At 44.7% G+C, this 16,980-nt stretch overlaps 1 protein-coding gene across 2 annotated transcripts in view; it reads left to right on the top strand.

Moving 5' to 3' along the window:
* Nucleotides 1-16,980, top strand: part of PLA2G4A (phospholipase A2 group IVA) — a 333,250-nt gene that overhangs the window by 182,307 nt on the left and 133,963 nt on the right. The window contains exon 1 of one of the 2 annotated variants that reach the window (XM_060232388.1): nucleotides 16,014-16,106. The exons of the other annotated variant lie outside the window; for it this stretch is intronic. The gene's annotated coding sequence lies outside the window, so the exon portion shown is untranslated. Of the gene's footprint in view, nucleotides 1-16,013; nucleotides 16,107-16,980 lie in introns of those variants that run through there. 2 annotated transcript variants of the gene reach the window in all.

Raw genomic sequence — 16,980 nt, 5'->3', positions numbered from 1 at the left:
CTAGTGGGAAAACGAGAAAAATGATCCGGACATAATTGCGCCGCGGAATAAGGGGAGCAAACGCTAAGTGCGAAAACGGCCTATGTGTAGAATGAACATCTGCATATTGCCTGAACTTTGGGTAAATCTAATACCATCTCTATGCCTAAAAATACCAAGTGCAACACAAAAATAGTGGTGCTCAATTCTTAACAGTTACTGAAATACAATCCCTTCTACAGACTGTATCTACAGTGATAGTCCTTCCCCAGAATTCAGTCTTTAGTTTTCGGAAAAATCTACTGAGAATTATAGATGCAGATGTTACTGGTAGTATATGGCTACTTTGAGTCAGTTACGGGACCTTCTCATTCAAGATCAGCTGAGTTGATATTCTGAGTCTTAAATCCTTAGTGGTTTTTTGCCTTAAAAGAACAAGGCAGGGAATGGTTAAGCAATTACTTCGGAACCAATCAAATGTGACTTCTCTAGGGTACCATGAAAGGCAACTATACAATGGGTTCATTTAGGATGTCACTGTGACCCTCTACATTGCACTGAATCAATCTGCAATTAAAGGGGTTTAGACTTCCACATATGGATGATGAGGGCAATCCTAAATAGGCCTATTCCAGAATAATTCCCATGCTATTCAATGGGGTTTATTCCCAGGAAAGTGCCCTTAGGGTTACAGCCAGTGTTGGCCAGCATCTTGCAATGAACAGAAAACACTGACCTAGCACTAGAGGAATATACTCTGCAATGGAGGACAGCCCTGCAGAAACAGAAGAAAGGATTAGGATCCAGCCAAAGACTGGATTAAATCTTAATATCCTATCAGCTTTATTCCCATTAACTTGTTAATTAAATTTTGTTTATTGATAAGTAATTGGAATATGTAAACAATACATTTTTATATGTAAACTTGAGACATCTTAAGATTTAAAAAGGAAAAAAAAGTGAGAGATGACTTCCCCCCTTCATTTTGTTTAGTCAGGTTAGCCATTCAGCGATGATAATGGGACTGTAGAAGTTTTCAGCAAGATTAACTGTGAATGCCTATCTGATGAAGGATGCTTTGAATCTCAAAAAACTTTTACTCTGGAAATCCTGTTGGTCTCTAAGGTGCTACTGAACTCAAATCTATGAATTTCTACTGTTCAAATTTTCATTCATTTCAAGATAACATTGGTTAAAAAAAAAGTAGCAGGACTTTATAAACTCAGAAAGCACGAGGAATTGCTGGCATTAAAAAATACAAGGCATTTTATTTAAAAGAAAGTCAGCAGGAACTCATTTGCATATTAGACCACACACCCCTGACATCACTGGAAGTGACATCACCTGTTTAGTAGGTTACTTTCTGCATATTGACACAGAACAGTACAGTGCCATCAGCTGCATTTCATGGATGTGTGTTCTCACACAGCCCAATGAGAGCCCTTGTTTTGCCCCCCCTCCAACACAACTGGTGAGAGAGCCATGTGCAGGGGAGCAAGCAGCGACAGGCCCAGCTACTCCTGGGAGGGGACACTTGTGGGTGGCTCCACATCTCTTACTCTCTTTGAAAGCCCACTGGAGGCTGAAGGCAGCAAGAGAATGGAGTGTGTGGTCTGGGAGCACATGGCTGACTAGTGCCTTCCTTATGCCGGAGACCTTTTTTTGACCTGGAACCCTGGCCAAGCCAGCCAGAACTGCATTCCTGTGCATTCCTGCTCAAAAAAAGCCCTGAAAAAATTACATTGTGAGCTACCTAGCTGGAGCCCCCATTTCATGAAATACACAATTCCACAGTATTGGACATATGCTGGAGTGGCAATTATGCCTTTGGATCTTTTGTAGGGATTGCAAAAGGTTACTTCCTTACTCCTCAAAATATAATCGACAGTGAACAAAGTTCGAGGGGGCTTAGAGATATTTGATGCCCATTTAGCAGCTTAGCATCTGGCTCTTTAAGAAAGTGGCCCTTCCCTGTCAGACCTGGAGTATTCTAGCATCACTAAGCCAAGCTAGGACAGAGTAATTCTAAGGCAAAAAGGTAGATGCTTTCCAAGTAAGTCCCTCTGTGATCTTCATTTTCTCGCCCTAGGGTAATCCATACCTTTGTTCTGAACTAGAGCTATAGAATGTCCAGAAATGATGCCATGGGGAGATCCCCCATTTCTTCTTGGAAAAAAAATAAAATGGGAGCTCAGAATATTCAATACTTATTTTTTTGAATAAGATCTAAAGTAAATTCACTTAATAAGGTTGTGAATGGAACCTGTATATTTATGTGCTTTTAAGGGTTTATGTCATTCCTATGAAAAGGCCTTCAGAACAAGTCACAGTAGCCCAAATGGGGTCTGATCAGTGCAGTATGCAGTATCATATCTTGTGTCCTATCATACACCCTAAGATATAATTTGTCTTCTTTTCTGCCACATTACACTGGCTACTCATAATCTGCAGTCCACAAAAACTCCAAGATCCCATTCACGCTTGCTATTACCAGAAGATTTCCCCCATCTAGTACAATTGTAGTACCCAGATGCAAAACCTTACATTTATCTTTATTAAATCACATTAGCAACAGTGATCCATGCTACGGTCACCTCGAGGCTGGACTACTGCAATGCCCTCTACATGGGGCTGCCCCTGTCCCGAACTCGGAAATTGCAGCTGGTGCAGAATGCCGCGGCCCGGCTGTTATTGGGTCTCCCAAAGTGGGGACACATTCGGCCAGGTCTTCGGACTCTGCACTGGCTTCCAGTGATATACCGAGTCCGGTACAAGGTGCTGGTTATTACCTTTAAAGCCCTATATGGCCTGGGACCTGCCTACCTGAAGGACCGTCTCTCCCCACATGTTCCCCAGAGAGTACTGAGGTCAGGAACACAAAATCTCCTCACTATCCCCCGGCCAAAAGAAGCCCGCTTGAAATCCACCAGAGAAAGGGCTTTCTCCGTTATGGCCCCTACATGGTGGAATCAGCTGCCGGAGGAGGTGAGGGCCCTGCGGGACCTTGTTCAGTTCTGCAGGGCCTATAAGACGACCCTCTTCCGGCTAGCCTACACCTAGCTAAGATGAGAACTCAATGTAGCTTGGCCAGACATCTGTTCTATATGTAATTGGAATGTTTACTGGTTTTTAAGGTTTTAACTGTTTTAAATGTTTAATTGTTTATATATTTAAAATTGTTTAATTTTTTATGTTTGACCAATTTCTGGAAGCCGCCCTGAGCCACTTGTGGGAAGGGCGGGATATAAATCACGAATGAATGAATGAATGAATGAATGAATGAATGAATGAATGAATGAATAAATAAATAAATAAATCTTGTTCACATCTGTCCATTTTCCTAATATATCCAAGTATGGTGGTATTTTATATCTATCTTCTGGAGTGTTTGCTACCTGCTCAGTTTGGTGTTGTCTGCAAGCTTAGTAGTTCCTTCACACCTTCAACTAGATTGTTGATAAACATATTGAAATGGGCTAAAACCGAAGCCCAGCAATACTGCACTAGGAATTACCCTCTTAAGGAGTCATGAACTACCATTTTTTGAGTGCAACTGTCCAACCAATTCCTTAGCGAACTAACCAACCCATAGCCCTGAACTTGCCAATCAAAACATCATGGGGACCCTTATCAAACGACTTACTAAAATCCAAATATACAATATCCATGGCATCTCTACAATCTACCAAATCTGCCACACAATGAAAAAAGGAAATGAAATTAGTCTGACAGAACATATTAGGAAAAAATCCATCCTGACTACTACTTGTTATCACCAATTTACCCACTAGATGTTCACAAATCAGCTCTTTAAAAACTGGCTTCAAGATTCCCCCTGGTACAGAGGTTAAATTGATCAGCCTATAGTTCCCTGGGTCATCCATCCCACCCTTTAAAAAAATTGAGACAATATTTTCTCTTCTCCAACCATCTGATACATCACCCATCCTCCAAGAGGCCTTTAAAATAATGGATAACAACTCTGCCATCTCCCTATCTAGTTCTTTAAGCCCTCTTGGGTGGACACCATCCAGCCCGGAGGACTTATACCCATCCAAAGCTTCCAGATTTTTTTCAACCATTGCCCTTCCTTCCATTTCCTAAACACATCCCTTTTTGCCCACTTCAGTTCATCATACAGCAACCTGTTCATCCACATTGGGTTCTTGGATCTCATACCCTGTTTCCATCTTGTCAAAACAGCAGTAACTTGAGTATGAAACATTTTAAAAGAGCCCACTCTTCACTGGCCACTTTCCCTTCCAACAGTGTTGCCCATGGAATTGATCCCATCATGTCTCTAAATGTACTAAAAATGTCCATACTAAAATCCAACTTACATGTGTGGCTAAAAAGTCTCTTCATATCCCAAAAAAGAGAGAACAGTAACAACATATGATCACTTTCCCCCAACTTGCCTTGAGTCTCAGCAAGAAAGGTGGGCAACAAATAAAGCAAATACATTAAAACCAAATCAAAACTTGTCATCAACCAGGAATAAAATGAACCAGAGCCTCCCAATAATCAACCATCTGTGGGAGAAGCAGAACAGCATTAAAAAAATCAAATTAAAGCCTGGGCAAAAAGAGAATGTCTGGACCTTAAAACTAGACACACTAGGTGCTAGAAGAACGTCAGAAAAGGCAATGTTTTATAAATGATGTGCCACCATGAAAAAGTCTTTCAACCCTTCTTCAGAATCTCATCTCCTCAGGGAAGTCTGTTTTGGGATTGCCCTTCTCTGATGGAAGTGTATGGAGCTCCACTAATGAGTTCTCAGCACCAACACCAAACTACACTTCCCAGGATTTTTTTGCTGGAAGCCATGACAGTTAAGCTGGCATACATCTGATCTAAGTTTATATCCCAGACATATCCTTAGAAAAACTGGTGAACAGATTTCTTTTTTTCTGTGTCAGTAGCTAGCATTATAATACATTCTGGATACATATACCCAGGAAATTGGTTGTTTGAAACAACTAATGGGTTGACTATACACTTCCCAGCCTGGGGCAAAGTTTAAGATTTAAAAGAAAGATGTACTTATATAATCATTAACTCTAGTTATTCAGAGAAGCTGGCCCAGTATTCAAAGCATATTCTGTTATGTTTAATAAACTCATACTTATCAAACCACCTATCTCAATGCACTCCTGTGTACCAGTTGTAATCTTCAGATAACCTTCTCACAATGTCTTGTCTCGGCTTGGTGCATTTTGCACGGAATTAGGGGATTTTCTGTAGCCAGGTTGATCTGAAAGAATGGCCTACCAGAATTAATGAGAATACATTCGCTTCCTAATTTTTTTGAAAAACACACAGGTGTTCTTTTTCAGAGAGGTTTTTTTGGGGGGGGAGGGAAGGGTAGAGTTGCTAGAGAAGTTCTTGCTGTGAATTAGTGTACATTTTGTCTGGTAATTTTCATATATTTATTTCTTGTTACAACTTGTTGACTTTGTAAGCTGCTTTGAGTCCAAGAATATCTCAGTCTTTAGGTGGGACCCAGAATTCTCAAGGAATTCTAAGTGGTCTTCATGTTACAGAGATCAGTTCCCAGAAGGAAATGGCAGCTTCAGAGTAGACAGTATGGAATCACTTTCCAAACTTCACCCTCCCAAGGCATCAAATCCAAACTTCCTGTTACCCAAAATGGACTCAGAGAAGAGGAAATTAGTTTTAAAAGGGTTCCTGAAAGGAGTAACATAGGACCTTATAGTTTGTTTAAACCAGGGTGGATTTCAGTGGGGATACCCCAAAACAAAATTAGGAAAAAGAGAGGAGAGTGATTTGTAAACACATACAAAATAAAATACAAAGATCAACATGTAAGGAACCTACACTAAGCACACGTGCACATACACACACACACTAACAAGAGGGCACACTTATAAAAGGCAGAATGGAGGAAACTGGAAAGTTTAAGGGAAGGGATATACAGCCTTAAATCCAAGGGTTAGGGTCTGGAGAGGGCAGGCTAAGGTTCAAAGAGCCCAGCAAAAACAAACAAGCAAACAAAAAAGAGCCTGTGAAAACAGTTGCAGGGGTGTTCAGGTAGTGAGAGAACCTGGCACACTTGTCCACAGACTTGGGACGGTCTTTTTATAGGAAGAGTCCCATAGCTAGATGTGGGAACCCACTTTCCCAGAAACATTATTGCTCCAAAATATGAAGCTTGAATTTGACTGGACAGTTTGAAGGTAACTGCTGACAAAATCTGGCAGGAAGATTAGTAGGGCAGTTTCCAAGATAGGATGATCATTGGTTGGTTTTAGCATACTAACAAAGAACTGGGCATGAATGACTAGCTTAAATGCCCTCTTGATGGCCCATACTGGGCGGATTGGACATTAGGCTGCTTTATTAATGGCTGGTTTGGATTAGCGATATTTAAGGACTGCCCATCTGTCTGTATCTGGAGATGGTTCACATTGCCTTGATGACGTATGGAGCAAGGAATATATTAGGCATGCCTTAGAGCTAGGCAGACACCTTGAGGATTAGGGACAGGCACAAACCAGCTGACAAGCAAAAGTTGATCATGAATTTTGGCTGATTCATAGTGCATGAAGTGAGGTTCACAAACTCAGGAGCAAGCCCGGCATGTGGGAGTAGGCAAACTAGGCAAATGCCTAGGGCGCCTGCTCCCAGCAGAGGCAGCGGGTGGGCACCTCCTCCCTGCTCGGGCCATCCGCAAGCCTCAGACTCGCTTCGGCAGCGCCCACCAAACTTGGCAAGCGCTGTGGCAGGAAAGTGCCAAGTGTTTTTTCTTGGCTTTAAGGAGTCAGGGGAGGTCTCCTGACTCCTTAAAGCCAAGAAAAAATGGCGGTGGTGGTGCAGAACCCCATTTTGGTGCAGTTTGTGAAGAGCAGAAAGCAGGGGTTACTGCTCTTCAGCTCATCACAAAAAACAAGTTGCTTGGTTTAAAAACTGCAGGGAGGGGTCCTGCGCTGCAGCTCAGCTGTTTGAAAACTCCTGCTTTCTGCTTCCTGCAAAAACCTGTGGGGTTCAACTGTAAAAATGTGGCTTGTTCCCATTCCTAGTCAGGATATTTGGTGATGTTCTTATCCTTTTAAGATTTTGTTATTGAGAACAATATGCCATGGAGCTGTGGGAAATTACACCTAATCAGTTTCTAAGGCTAGTACACCCTTCCTCTTCTTCCCTGGGATTTTCTGATGTCGTGGCTGATGTCGTCAGGTGCCTTTATGAGACTCCCCAAGTTTCAGATCCCCTTGGCACTTAGGCTGTACAATGGAATGCCTGTTCAAACAACTAAGTCCAAAATAAGAGGGAAGACCCTACTATCCAAGGGAGTCTTTGCTGGAGGAGTGGGTGAGGTTCTCACATTCCAGGAATTTCCCAAGATGGATTTGGCAACTCTACTTTAGTCTGAGGAGAAATTTAGGATAGAAATATATGAGTAAATAACTTAAAATACATCTCAGGGCTGTATTGGTATTTCATAGACCATAATATATGGCTGGTGGGGTCTGTTGGCTTGGTTGGTCACATGTTGTGCAAGCCTTGCTGAGGGGGGGAAGGAGGGGGTGGGAGAGAGAGTGCTCAGGTCTGGTAATGTTGCATGTCATAAAAAAACAATGTTTCCGGTCATTTTACTTAAAACGTATCCTTTTAGAAAGTAAAGTAGGTGCATTGTTACTCTTTAACTGTAATACAAGCACCAAGGAAGCCAAACACAGTATTTGGAAAACTAATGACCTGTGATATAACTGATAAAAGTGCCAAGGGAAGGTGTAATATGCAATAAGCTTCCAGAGGTCACACAAGGTTGTTCATATTATCCATGAAATAAGTAGCTCATAATGAAAAGGGTAACTGACTTTTAATATCAGTGTCTACAGGTGGAAAATGTTGAGGATCCATTGGTTTTTTGTGGAATGAAATTCACGTCTGAGGCCAATTTACGATTGCAAGTTTTGTTGATTTTAATAGTTGAAAGATGGTGGAATTTGTGATTCTGTGTTATTCATATATTAAATACCAAATACTTAATTTTAAAATACATTTTGCAAAAACAAAGCCGGTCCTCTGATACCGTGGGTTTGTTTGAAGATGCTATCATTAATATCAATCACAAATCCTAAATGCTCCCTAGACTCTGTTTCAAGAAAGCTGCAGTTTGTGACAATTTTGTTGGGACTGATAAAATAGCATTATGCTGCTGTTTTGGAGGGGGAAAACAACAAAACAAACATGGGTGCTTACAATTTTTATTGTAAAAGGGCGAAAAGTATTGTGAGAAAGGGAGAATATTCTCAATGTTGTGAGAAAGGGAGAAAAGTATTTCTTTCTCTTCCTTCTCTATCCCATACATAATTTTGTAATGTAAACCTCTGCCATTGTCACCCCTCAAGTAGTTCTTTCCAACCAATGGGAAAGTTTATTCCCAGGGTTGTGGGCCACTAATAGCCATATGAATCAGGAAGCTGCAGTTGGCAACAGGAAGGGGTGAAAGTGTTCTCTTCTTCCTCTTCCATTAATAGAGGGGATCATTTGCAGTGCAATCTTAATAACACTTTTCTGGGATAAGGCAATTTAATAGATCTTGAGTAGAATTCTAAGTAGAAGTGCTTAGAATTGTTCTCTTCAACCACAGGTCACATACATCTACCTTTGTTCTGGCCGTGGACAAGACTGCTAGGGGAGGAGGAGAACATTGGAAAGATCTAAGCAGGAGTCAAGTAGCACCTTTAAGACCAACAAACTTTTACTCAGAATGTAACCTTTCGTGTGCATGCACACTTCTTCAGACGAGGAATGAGGTCCAGTAAGCAGAGCTACATATAGCTAGTGGGGTTTAGGATGCAAAGTGGTACAAAGTTAAAATCCAATTGGAAAGATCTGTGACCATCAGAACTTTCCACTGGTATATTGCTGGATCAAGCTTTTGTACACTATACCTTCTCACACTGAAATCCATTTGCCTCAATCCTTTCAGTTTAGTGAGAAACACACCTCTTCCAAATGGCCTTTTGGCAAAAGCCGTTAAAGGATATTACCAATTCCACTGTTTTGTGAGACAGATTATTCAAAGCTCCTAGCCGGGGATCCATAGCAAAGTACAAACTCTTCCTGCATAGCAGCTTTGTAGGAGTTGCAGCACAGTTCAAATGAGGGACTGAGCTCATTCAAAGTTCTGCAGGAAACTTTCACTGTCATATTTAAATCATGGCTTAGTTTCCCCACTCCTCCACTTGCCTGCTGGGATGGCCTTGGGTCAGCCATAGCTCTGGCAGAAGTTGTCCTTGAAAGGGCAGCTGCTGTGAAAGTACTCTCAGCCTCACCCACCTCACAGGGTGTCTGTTGTGTGGGAGGAAGATAAAGGAGATTGTGAGCCGCTCTGAGATTCGGAGTGGAGGGCGGGATATAAATCCAATATCTTCTTCTTCCATATCCTAGCTTGGGTTATAAAAAAGGGAAAAAAGCCAGTGCATAAGTGAAAACATGGGGCAATAAAGCAATTTTGTTGCCCTATGATATAACTCAAGGCAAATAGTGTTTTGTTTCCGTTGCTCTTGCCTTTTGAGAGGCTCTCTTTGGCTTTTCACTGCACTGTCATTTGATCTGGACATGTTTTTATAGGATGTCTTCCTCTTTCTCAGGAGGACATCCTGTCCAAAATCTGCTTGAGGCTAATCTGGAAGAACATTCAAACAAGTTCTCAATGACACTTCTACATTTTTAAATATTTTGTATGTTTACACTGAAAACCAGCAGTGTCTTACTGAACTTGTTTGAATGTTCCCCAATGTGGCACCTTCCCTATATTTCAGGAAACTAGTTAGGCCTGAAGTAGGCCCTGTGCAGTCCTGCACCTCAAGAAGGTTCACAGATATTAGGATTCAAAAAAATCCAAATATTTCAGACCAATCATTCTCTCATATTTATTTTATAGAAATTAGGATTTTATACAAATGAATGGCTTTTAGTTGAATCACCTGCCTTTTAAAGGATTAATCAATTAAATTTAAGTACAGATGACACCAAGGCTGATTCCGCACTCACCTTTCTCCCGGGCAGGCTTCCGTTTCTGGGGGGAGCAAACTGGCGATTTCGTACCAGTTGCTCCGTGCTGGCATCTTGCGCGGGGCAAACTTGCGATTTGCCCCGCCGCAGTGTAAACCTGAAAAAACAGCTTTACACTCCAGCGGGGCAAATCGTGGGTTTGCCCCGCACAAAGTGCTGGCGCGGAGCAACTGGTGCAAAATCGCCAGTTTGCACTGCCCAGAAACGGAAGCTTGCCCCGGAGAAAGGTGAGTGCGGAATCAGCCCAAAACTTATGATAGGTGAGCATTCAGAACAATGAGTCAGAACTTAAAACGTTATAAATACAAGTGGCCACTCATTATTCGAAGAGAAAACTTTAGTATTTCTCATTCCCTGTGGGTGGTCATCAGGACATAGACTGGAATGTTCAAGTGCATTATAGAGTTCCATTTTACTGGGCTGAAGGCTGTTGTCTATGCCAGTGATCTTCAGTGGCTCAGGACCCAGATGTGGTTCTTTGACATGTCACCTGAGCATAGTTCTCTGTGGTGGCATCTGCCACATGTTTCAAGAAAGTAGGCAAGGATATTGCCCAATAGGGCTCATGATTGGCTGGTGTTTCCCACCTTGAAGCAGCTACCACCAGAGGAACAAGTGAACTGTGAAACTCCATGACAGGGCAGACTTTGTGCCAGCAGGGGATGTGGCTCTTTTGGTTGATGGCATTGTGAATGCAGCTGAGTACCACTGGCCTATGTATCAAGAACTAGGATGGCATACTTTCTGCCTCTATTTGCATGCAGACTGAAAGGAACAAAAAGATGGTGAGGTGATGGAAAAGACTGTTCCACGGCTATTGGGTTGCCTGCTCTGTTGGGAAGTTTCTGGAGATTTATGGGTGGAGCCTGGTGATGGTAGGATTTGGGAATGGGAGGGATCTTAGCATGGTATAATGCCATGCAGTCCACTATCCGAAGTAGCCATTTTCTACTGGGAAACTGATCACAGTAGTCTGGAGATCAGTTGTAATTCTGAGGAAATCTTTAGGCCCCACCGGGAGGTTAGCAACTCTATATGGATCTAAGCCTTGCTTTGTTCCTCCATATGCTATACATCCTGGTGTTAGCTTGTGTTTTGAGCTCACTTAGTCTTCTGTCCCATATTTCGCCTTGACACACCTGAGCTAGTAGTTCTGGTTCTCCCTCTTCTTGTCACATGATTTCACCTTGGTGGGTCCCATTCTGCTACACAGAGGTTAAAGGTGGAAGGAAAAGGAAAGGAAAAGTCCCCTGTGCAAGCATCAGTCATTTCCGACTCTGGGGTGACGTTGCTTTCACAAAATTTTCACGGCAGACGTTTTACGGGGTGGTTTGCCATTGCCTTACCCAGTCATCTACACTTTCCCCCCAGCAAGCTGGGTACTCATTTTACCGACCTCGGAAGGATGGAAGGCTGAGTCAACCTCGAGCCGGCTACCTGAAAAACCAGCTACCGCCGGGGATCGAACTTGGGTCGCGAGCAGAGCTTAGGACCGCAGTACTGCAGCTTTAACACACTCTGCCACGGGGCTCTATCCAGTGGAAGACCAATTGCAATCATATACCAGAACCAAAGTCTTCAAAATATGGTGGTAAGTGACATCAATTCAAAGCCATTTCATGGCAGCCCTGTGTGGTTTTGAAGGCAACAGATGATCAGAGGTGGCTTGCCATTGCCTGCCTCTGTGTAGCAACTCTGAACTTCCTTGGTGGTCTCCAATCCAATTACTATTTAATATTGAAAGCCACCATGAGTTCTACAAGGGAGAAATACAGCCAGCACCAGCCCATGGGCGGGTGGTGCCCCAGGCAGGCTCCCTGCCCCCCGCTCCTTCCCTTCACTCCCCTGCCAAGGCTGGTCCTTACCCCGCCACCCTCCTTTAGCGCTCCTTTGCCCCCCCTGCTGGTCCTTCCCTGCAGTCGCCGTCGCCCTTCCTTTCGCCCGCTACCCACTGAGGCTGGTCCCCCCGTCCTCTTTTCCTTCCCTTCTCCTTCACGACCCACCTGGCTGGTCCTTCCCTGAAGCCGCCATCACCCTCCTTCCTTTTGCCCTCCCCCCCCCCCACCGAGGCTGGTCTCCCTGCCCACTTTCCCTTCCCTTTTCCTTTGCTGCCGCTGAGGTTGATCCTTCCCCGCCGTCGCTCTCCTTCTTCAATGAGGCTAGCTCTTTTGAAGAGCCCGCGGGAAGAGAGTTTGCTCCCCCTCCTTCCCAGAAGTGGAAGTGAGGGGAGCGAAGTCTCTTCTCGCGGGATCTTCAAAGGATTAGAAGCCACTCCAGCTGCACCGAGGACAGTAAGGAGCAGCCGCGGTGACGGGGTAGGGCAGCGGCGAGGATGAGGCAAGCAGGCAGGCAAACTAAGCGTTTGCCATGAGTGCCAGGAGGAGGGGGAGCCCAATTCGGCGCCCTGCACCTCCAGGTGCCCTAGGCAACCGCCTAGTTTGCCTAGTGGGCGGGCTGGCCCTGAATGCAGCTAATAAATATTTTAAAACATAAAGAAAGAAATACTAACCGAGGCTGACCTGAGATTAGGCTATCATGGGCCATTGACGTCAGGTCAAAAATATACCTTTGCTTAGTCAACTATACAGTTTTACATTGATTAATCTGTTGTCATAAATGCAGTGTAACACTAGTCTTTTACTTCAGCTGCCTTGTGCTTGACAGGGAGGCTAAAAGTGTGTGTGATGTTGGTTCTGCGTTTTCATTTCCTGCGTCTTGGGAATGCAAAAGGTCCAAGGTCAAATTCTGACGTAAGTCAAAACTGCCTGAGGCCTTGTTTTATGCTAAGGAAACTGAGCCCTGTCTTAGAGGCAGCTTTGGATGAACTCTTGTGACACGGGGAAATCCCCAGCTGGTTGCTTAGGTCACTGGTAAGACCTGAGAAACTTAGACCTGAATTATTGGGGTGAATGGCCTTCTGAGGGGAAGGCGAGATGTAGTCTGCTTTGATAAGTGTTATGACAAGCAATAAACCCAGAAACTTTGAGTGTGGATGTTACAATTTAGTTCCTCAACAATACCCTCTATAATAAGGCCAGTAAATAATATCTTTGTATTATCTGGGAAAAGAGGATGGCCTTTTTTTTTTGACGTAGAATGTTAGTAGGAAAACTCAAGCTTGTTTTTGTAATGTTCATCTCCATTCATTTCCCATTTGTCAGAGTAACACAATTTATGGCTGTATCAGCACATAGAAAGTCAGCCAGTTCATGGGTCAAAATTTGGCATGAATTTAGCCTGGTTTTGGAGCCCCCAAATCACTGTTTGAGAAAGGTTCATTCCCTGAACATTTACAGGACTTTGCTTTGGGCTATTTAAACCTAACAGCTGAGCGGCACAGGTCCACAGTTGATGAGTTAGTTTTAAATGGCTGTGAACCATTTCACAGGTCTTTCACTTCCCCCCTTTCTAAGCAGGGGGAAGCAAAACAGACCATTGAAATAGCTCTCAGCCCTGTCAGCTTAACAGCTGATAGGTGCACCCTCCCTGCTGGTAGGCTGAAATGACTGCTGGCCATTTAAACCTAACTGCTGGGCAGGTCTGCCCATCAGCTGTTAGGTTCAAATGGCAGCTTTGCTCCCCAGCTTTGAAAGGGGGTTTTGTTCTCCCCTTCCCAGGTGATTCCCCCCTTTTTCCTGACTGCAGCAAGCTGCAGGTGGGAGAAAGGGGGACCCAAACTGCATTTTTGGCTTGGTTCAGGGGCTGCCCTGAATTGAAGTGGAGTTTTTGGGTTTGTGCCCATCCCTACTTATTAGTCTAACCGACATAACCGAGTTTCGCTTAAAACTACTATACTCATGGAATAGTTAAGTTCAATCAGAATCTTGTTTCTTTACAAGGAGAAAAGCAGACAATAAATGAAGTAAGTAAATAAATTAATACAGTGGTCAGTCAGACGCCCCTGGGGTACTCCCAAGCTGTGGCATATCCCATTATGAATTATATCTGTTGCAAAAATAAATAATGAATTCCATTTAATTCCTGGCTAGTCACTACTAAATACATTCTCTTGAAAAAAATTGTATATTGTAAAATTAGGATCTCTATTATCCCCTGTACATTGCTGTATACTTACGTGCACAATCTCATTTACCATACCATTGCCTACACCCACATTGTGATGGGTTTAAAGGAGCATAAAAAGTATGGTAAAGGCACCATTGGTAGGATTTGGAAGTTTGGGGGGCATTTAATATTTTGGGGGGTGCTCACGCCCCCCCTGCCCCACATAACCTTCCCTCTCCTCACTCCTCCCATCCTCCCTCCCTGCTGCTCTCATTGCCGCCCTCCCTTCCCCATCACTAAGAGTACATGGTGTCGGGGGCAGAAGCAGTCCCCAGCCTCCCGCACAAGTTAAAGGGACCGCCGATCAGCAGGCCCGTTAAGGCACCAGAGGCTGGGGGCTGCTTATGCCCCCAGCCCTGCACACTATTTTAGTGGCGGGGAAGGGAGGGTGGCAACGAGAGCTGCAGTGAGAGCCATTCTCTCTGCTGCCCTGCTTTGCTGCCACTAAATTAGTGCATGGAGCTGGGACAGAAGCAGCCCCCAGCCCCCCAGCTGATCCGTGGGCCATTTAACTGGGGCTAGGGGCTGCTCCCGCCCCCAGCCCTGTGTGTTATTTTAGTGGTGGGAAGGGAGGACAGTGGTGAGAAAGGCAGGGAGAGTTGCTCTTGCCACTGGCCTTCCTTCCCCGCCACTAAAATAGTGCATGGAGCCAGGGGCAGAAGCATCCCCCAGCTGATCTGCAGGCCCTTTAACTGAGACTGGGGGCTGCCGCCATGCAATTTTAGTGGCAGGAACGAAGGGCAGCGGTGAGAGCAGCAGGGAGTCGCTCTTGCCACCGGCCTTTTTTCCTCGCCACTAAAATAGCGTGCTGGCAGCCCCCCCCCCCCCCGTCGCAAGTTAAAGGGCTCGGCGATCAGCTGATCTGCAGGCTCTTTAACTCAGGTGGGAGGCCCTGACTGCTTCTGCTGCCCACCCACAAGTGACCTCTCCACCATGCAAATCTCTTGGGGGGGGGGCGGTGGCAACTCCTGCCGACATGGCAGAGGCTCTGGGGGCTCTTTGGGGCCAGGGGGCCTTGGCCAGAAGTAGGAGGGGCTATGCTCCCACAGGCCCCCTCCTAGCTAGGGGCCTGATGGTAAAGAAACAAGCCATAGCTTTTAATGTTATTCTGCCAACCACATGGGGCACAAATGCAAAAGCAGCCCTTTTCGCTGTAAAAAACAAAAAAACCCACAAAGCAAGGGAAGGAAAACAATTCCTTCAGAATGTCATTCAAGTTTCTCACTCGCCTCTCATGGTTTGTTCTTTAAGGTGTATCTTCCTTCCCCTGAGCTGTGGCCCACATGTGCCCATGCACTACAACCCAGTCCGATGCATGTTTATTGGAAAGTGAATTTTACTCGAGATTACACAGGTTTACTCTTAAATCAAGCGTGCGTATAGGCTCACAACCGTGCAGCACAGTCCCATGCACGTTTACTTGCAAACAAGCCCCACTAAACTCCCTGGGACTTCCTCCCGAGTAACTGTGCATAAGAACTGCCTGGTTCCATGCAGAACTCTCAGTGAGCCAGACCAGTCCTACTGAGGTTGGGTAGGGCTTATTCCGAAACAGGGCAGTTGGATAGTTTGAAGTAAGGGTTATTGAACAAAGCCGGATTTATCCCCTGGTAATGATGGAGGGGGGGGGGGGGAGAGACGCACCTATCATTGTTCCAGACATGAGCTCAGCTTTACTTGCTGCCCCGCTGCCCTTACGGGAACTTCTGCCCCGTCCGGCGGCTGGCTCCAGACTCCTTTCCACACGTGCGAATTCCTTCGTCAGCCCTGCTTAGTCATTCCACGGGTGACGTTAGGAAGTCTTCGGGGAATTAACTTTTCGGGCCACCTTAAGGAACGCACGGCGTATAGTAGAACTGCTGACTCTCCGGCTCCACCCCTTTCGAAAAGTGCGAATGAAAGTCTTCCAAGCCACACAGCTTGAAAGAAAGAGAGGGGAGTGGGGGGAAAAAGCCTTTAGGAAGTGCAGCCCCGAGGGATGCGCAAGCTGCGTGGGACGCATTAGTAGAGAAACAGTAAGTGATAGAGTTCTGGGTGCTTTTTTGAAGATCTTTTAGCGTCCCGCTGACATGATGCGGTAGCAAAGCAGATGTGCTTATTGGATCAGGACTGGTTGTTATTTGCTAGCGAAAGAAGGAAGCGGTTTGCCCGGCCTCTTAATATTAGGAAAGAAAGACATTCTTTTGCAGGGTTAACTCCTAGGCGGATGTAGCGGGCCAGACTGATCTTGGTGGGAAGTTTGTATAACTGCAGAGGATGCTTGGAAAGGTGGGCAGCTGCAAAGGGAGGCAGGACTTGTCCTGAAAAATCCCACGTCCCGGTTTTCAGCTGGCCATCCTTGTGCTTTGTGACGCTTGCACATGCTTTTGTATAATCTCTAGCAAAGACCCTCTTTTGCTTCGGTGTATTTAGATCCACCACCCCGCACGGAGTGAACTTTTGCATCTCAGTTCCCTCCATCTGCAAAATGGGAAGATATAAAATAAGGAAACATTGTTCTGTGTCCTGAGCTTTATTAGCATGGCAGACAATAGATCTTGACGTGGAATAAGTATTGAGGCAAGAGGCCTTTGATCTCATAGCTGTGTTTTTAAAAGTTGATATCTCCTTGAGTTTTCCAAATGTGCAGGTGAATTGTAGGATTATGACCCTGTAGTTAAGGGGGGATTCCCTCCCCAAAAAAGATGCATTTCTGCCATTGAGTATATAGAGCATGATCAGTTGTCTCTGCCTACTCACCGTAATTTGCAGATTGTTTGTTCTTCATTTATCTGTGACCTTGATGGGGTACATGGCAAAAGTGTTTTATTGCTTCCTTTATGTATTAAAAATCTTGCATGCAATCTGTATTAGGGGTTATATTCCTGAGTGTTTTTAGGAATTTACCAT

Source organism: Heteronotia binoei, chromosome 2, assembly GCF_032191835.1.
Source record: "Heteronotia binoei isolate CCM8104 ecotype False Entrance Well chromosome 2, APGP_CSIRO_Hbin_v1, whole genome shotgun sequence".
NCBI lineage: Eukaryota > Metazoa > Chordata > Lepidosauria > Squamata > Gekkonidae > Heteronotia > Heteronotia binoei.
The sequence above is the reverse complement of the archived record's forward strand: the minus strand, read 5'-3'. Positions and strand labels throughout refer to the sequence as shown.